Consider the following 6,003-nt stretch of genomic DNA (forward strand, 5'->3'; position numbering starts at 1 on the left):
GCAATGATGTGATAATAATAATAAAGCTCCGGCTCGGCTCCATCCCCAGCGACGACCCCCTCCTCCTCCTCCTCCTCTTCCTCCTCTTCCTCCCCAGACTGCACCTCGCCTCCTCGGCTCTGGTATGCAGACGGCGCTGATAATGACATTCACTGTCTACACTCCGGTCTGGGGAAGGCACCGCGGCCGAGCCTCTACGCACACGCCGATTTAAAGAGGGCACGGCGGGGTTAACAACCGGCGGCTACCGGGTAGAGAGCTCGCCCGGTTTGAGAGAGCTCGCCCGTTCAAATCCCCCGAAACGGCACATTAAATCTAACTCAAGCGAGAGTGGGATTATTTAAAATCGTTAATAAAGTCCAGTTTTTGATGCAACATGTATTTTAAAATGCGCAAAACAATAATACAAAATTGCGCATTCTTGTCTTTCAACAATCAGCGCTAATCGCGCTACGAGCTAGCTTAGCTACCCCCGGCTTACCCTCGTACAGTCGGCGATAAAGCAGCGTAGTGGGCTGCCTATGAGCCAGGCTAGCCCCAGCTCCCGGGAGCCAAGGCAGGCTAATTTAACCCGGGTCACCTCGGCAGTGGGAGCCGCGATAAGGCAGACGGGACTGTCCCGGGCTCACACGGCTTCATAGGTTGATAAACGAGCGGATGTGTCCGCAGGCTAACCCGACACAGTGACCGAGGGGGCAGGCTCACCGAGCGGACTGAGAGCCGGCTAACCCCCGGACAGAGAGCGATACAGCAGGCTACACCAGGTTAGCTTCTCCCCCTCGCTCCGTCCCTCCACCGCGGCTCAACAATTCCAACTCGACCGTTAATTCTCCTCCGGCTCAGGTCCACTCCCCACACACCGCTTACAATCATCCACAGAGAAGCTCAGCGGTATTTAAAACAACACTTGCCTGGACGCTGAGTGTGAGTCTCTGCGTGTGTCGTCCTCTCTCTCCGGGCTCTTCTCAGTACTGAGCCTGGAGGACCGTCAACAAGACGCAGCGAGAGGCTCCACTACAGCCCAGCAACGTCACGCTGCACACGGGCTGAGAGGCGGAGACGTCACCGGGCTGACGGAAACTATGCGGGGGCGTCTCTCGTCTGGCTGTCTGTCTGTCTGTCTGCCTGACGGTCTGTGTGTGTGTGTGTGTCTGTCTGTCTGTCTCTCTGCGTGTCTGTCTGTCTGTCTGACGGTCTGTGTGTGTGTGTGTGTGTGTGTGTGTGTGTGCGTGTGTGTGTGTCTGTCTGTCTGTCTGTCTGCGTGTCTGTCTGTCTGTCTGTCTGTCTCTGTGTGCGTGTGTGTCTGTCTGTCTGTCTGACGGTCTGTGTGTGTGTGTGTCTGTCTGTCTGACAGTCTGACTGTGTGTGTGTGTGTGTGTCTGTCTGTCTGTCTGTCTGTCTGTCTCTCTGTGTGTGTGCGTGTGTGTCTGTCTGTCTGACTGTCTGTGTGTGTGTGTGTGTCTCTCTCTCTCTCTCTCTCTCTCTCTCTCTGTGTGTGTCTGTCTGTCTCTGTGTCTGTGTGTGTGTGTGTCTGTCTGTTTGTCTCTCTCTATCTCTCTCCCTCTCTCTCTCTCTCTCTCTGTGTCTGTCTGTCTCTGTGTGTGTGTCTGTCTGTCTGTCTGTCTGTCTGTCGATATGTCTGTCTCTCATCTGTGTGTGTGTCTGTCTGTCGATCTGTCTTTAATCAGCGCGTGTGTCTGTAGGTCTGTCTCCCATCTGTGTGTGTGTGTCTGTCTCTCATCTGCGTGTGTCGGTCTGTCTATCTCTCATCTGTGTGTGTGTGTGTGTGTGTGTGTGTGTGTGTCTCCTGTCTGTGTGTGTGGGGGTATCTGTCTCACACAGTCTGGGACATGTGTTTCATCCAACAGAAGCTGAGAGCAGAGAGAAAATGTTTTTTCAAACTGGAGTCTTTCTTATTTCACAAGATTGTTCTGGTCTTAATCTGAAAAATGTACCAGATCAACTAGTCAGATGAAGCTGAGTACAGAGCACGATGTGTCCCTGTGAAATGTGTGAAGTAGAGAAATGAAACTGAAAGTAGTGAAGTAGAAAACAAGAAAAAAATCATGAATCCCAAGTTAGTACAAATAAGTCAATGTAGTGTAATTATAGCTACTTAAATACTGTACTTGAGTACATTCATTTAGTTACTTTCAACCATTGGCTCTTATTTCTATTAAAACATAATCTCAATGAAGAAAGAGGAAAATCATTTTTCATTTTGCCCTTTTACATTTTCAGTCTGATTTCTCATGGAAAATAAAAATCTCTGGAATCTCAAGGTGGTACATTTAAATATAAAGAAATTAACTCAAGTTGGAAATAAATGCGTGATTTTAAATTTGTGAAATATCTTTTTTATATGATGTTCCTCTTTGTATAAATAATACAAATTCTAACCATTATACTCTGCTAGCCCGAGGTGATATGTTTGAATATCTCATTACCAACAGCCTGAAAACCAAAAATACTCCGTTTACAAAGACGTAAAAACATCAACAACGAGGTAATGTTGGATCTTATTAAATAAATAATTATTTAATCCCCAAATTCACCAGTTCTCCCAGACATATAATTTCCACCTTCACTTTCTTTTATAGCCCCTAATCTATATCCAGCCTCTGATTAATTTTGGCTCGAACTGGTTGTAGGTCAGTTTTATCGATGTGGCCTTGGCTGACATTTGCTGGCATGCAGACATGACAGTTGCTTTATCTGTGTGGTTGGCTTCCCATCAAGTTTGCTAAAGAAGAAAAAGAGGCAGAGAGAATCGGAGAGGACAAACTGACTGGGGCAAAAGGGTGGTTTCCTCTCACACCGTTCCCCTCCCCCCCCTGTTTTTATGGACCTGTCCCCTGTGAAAGGTCACGAGGTCACTCGCACGGTCTATTGTGCTTTTAGTGATGATGGGAGTTAATAAAATCTGAGAGTGAGAAGGTCAAGAATTAGATTTTATTTTTTATGACTTATAGCTCATAGGTTTTTATTTGAAGGAGGTGGAATTCCCTCCGCGACTTTTCCTCTGGCGTCTGATTGGACACTATCATTTACAATTCCTGTCGAATCTTAATCTGCAGAGGTTGTCATGCCCTGACTACACAGGCTGTGGGTTTTCTTCCAGCTGGAGTACACCCTGGCTGTCTGACTGAGCCACAGGCGTCTGTGAGAGGCACGGAGGCTTGATAAAGCTCTGATAAACAACACTGGTCGGCCGTTTTTCCGCCGCAGCCTCTCTCTGGCTCACTCTCTGACAGCAAGGTCAGCAGTTGTATTATGAGAGCAGATGTGCGTACACCCCGTCCAGCCCCAGAGAACAACAAGGGGGACATTGATTTTCCTGTAATAACATCACTGTGCACTGCGGGGAGTAGATTAATCTCATATGTGCAATAATGCGACCAGCGCTGATTGTTCATTAGGGGAATGAAGGAAAAAGCAGAAGGATGATGTAGCGTTTACAGTGGTGTGTGTGTGGGGGGTTCACACACAGAAAGAAACAGACTAACACATTGATAAGCCTGTCCATTAGCCCAGACTCTGTCTAACTGTTATTGGACTCAGGACTAAGTGGGCCCTGGGGGCGGGCACCTCACACTCCTTTTCATACATCTCGTCTGGAATCAATGGTGGATATTGAAATATGTCACGAGTCGTTCAGTGGATGTGTCTGTAATTTGGGGTAATGATGCTCGCTCGAGTGGTGGTCTGAGGTCGGAGCTGTCGGTGTAGGAGGACAGACGCTGAGCACATTTCCTGCCCTGTGATGTGTGTGAGCAGGTTGCGTCAGGTCTCATCTTGCAGCCACATTAAAAGGAATGTGTTGTACTTTCAGTAAATTACTTTAAAGTATTTGGTGTTTTACAAAAGAAGTGGTCTCAGCATCTGGCTCTCAGGAGGTAGACACAATAATGGAAAATCTGATGTCACCACGGCTATAAAGGTGGACTGTGTTGGATACCGGTGATTGGTTTTATATCTGCACCGTGACGGTATTCCAGCGATGTGTTGCTCATCTAAACATCTTCTCCTTGTTTTCAGAAACCTGGAGATGCTCCGTTGATCAGTCTGATAAAAAAACAGTCTGTGGTATTCAAAACACCTCATGTTGTGGAAAACTAGTGTTTTGGTTATAATAGCTAAAGACACACTAAGCCATCACGGGACATTTGGTGGGGTCATGTCTCTGAATAGATCTCAGGATGACAACTGTTCCTTGTAGAGCTTCTTCTGCCTGGAATAAGCTTTGTGTTTTAGAACACAGGACAAGAAGGTGAGTATCCCTGGTATGTTTGAAGGCCTCTCACAGCAGCGTGATGTTCCCAACACCAGCTGACCAAGAGTGTGTCTTCCCAACATCTTGGGGGGCAGTTGGGGTCTTTTCCCCCAGAGTCATTTATGGTTGAAGATGATGCTTATTTAACTTAACTAAGATTCTGAACGCAAGATTTTACTAATAAATTAGTATTTTTACTTAAGTTAAGAATGTGAATATTTCTTCTGTTGACATAAAGAGTTTTACTTCTTATGTCAGATCTTTCCACTCCTTTTCAATCAAAGCATTCTACTTGAGCAGGACTCATCTATTATTCTACATGTAAGTGCCGTTCGTCTAGCTTCAGTCTGGTGGTGATTCTGAAGTGCTGGTCGTGAAGAATCGTCTCAAGCGTCGACTAATGAAACAATATTATTACACTCACTGAAGTAGCACACACCAATTTGCAGCTCACTTACAGGGAGGGTGGAACAAGTATATTTAAGTACTGATGCTGGGAATCACTCAGAACAACTCATTACCTCCGTCCTGCAGCCAAGAGCTCCAGTAAATGCGGCGTGGTGGCGTGCACGCCACGCCAAGTCGAACACTGGATGCACCTTAAATTGCAGTGTGTGTTTTACTAAGGGATTGCATTTAGCACCAAGTATGATTCTTCTGCTGCCTAATTAATCCCTTCAGGGACGGAGTAAAACACCCAACAAGATAACAGCAATTAAAACAGGATGTTTCTTCAGATCCTCCTCCGTTTGTACATCATTAATTATACAAGGTTAGTCTTCCCCGAGTCTTCCACAGGGTGATGTGGGAGCCACAGTGCCTGGGGAGGCGTACCCCCTTTCTCCAACAGAGAGGGCACAGGCACAGTGTCAAACACGCCGCCATGGGAATACAGAATTATGCAAAGGTATTCGTCCTCGTCCTAAATACGGCAACGCTGTTTGAGTCTTGCAGTCGTACAAGGGGAGTAATTTTCCACTAAATCAATCTCAAATGAGACAATATACAATGGTTCAGTTTTCGTGGAACAGGCCGTGAAAGAAAAACCTCACACAATGGGTTTACATCCCCCATTGTGTGAGATACTGCAGCTCTCAAATCAATCCTTTTTATTATTTTTGATACATCATCATTTCCATGATCCTTTTTTTTGCCACCTCGCAGCGCTCAGCACTGTGCGTGAGGGCAGATTGGAGAGCTACCGTGTCAACGACCTTTTCACCCCCGCGCTAACGCCGAGGGCCTCTCTGGAAGCCAGGCCGGGGTCACGTGACCAGCGGAGACGCAGGCAGCTGGGGTGGAAAAGCTCAAGCTTAACGACCTCCCTCCAGACGAGGGTTCAGGCCTCCGCAGTAAAACTATCACGGCACTGAAGTTATTACAGAGAGGCATGTGTTTGCCTTGTATTTTTAGTGGCAGTGACAGGTAGAGCAGTTCCCTGTGAGGCATGTGTCCACTTCACTCATGTCACCTCACAATACAGACACACTTCTGGTGCTAATCCCAGGCAAGGTAAGGTAAGGTGAGGGAAAGTTAGGTGAGGTAGGATGTATTTAGCCTCTCTAGCTGCGTGGCTGTAGTTTCAGACCCTGTGAATATACATCCAACACCAATGTGAATTAATCAAACTCCACCATGATGATAAAGACTCAATAAAGTGACACTTGAGCAGTAAAGCTTATAACCTGGTTAATGTTTGGCCACGAGTGAGGGAAAGATTTGAGAGAATT

The sequence above is a fragment of the Hippoglossus stenolepis genome, chromosome 11 (genome assembly GCF_022539355.2).
Source record: "Hippoglossus stenolepis isolate QCI-W04-F060 chromosome 11, HSTE1.2, whole genome shotgun sequence".
Classification (NCBI taxonomy): Eukaryota; Metazoa; Chordata; class Actinopteri; order Pleuronectiformes; family Pleuronectidae; genus Hippoglossus; species Hippoglossus stenolepis.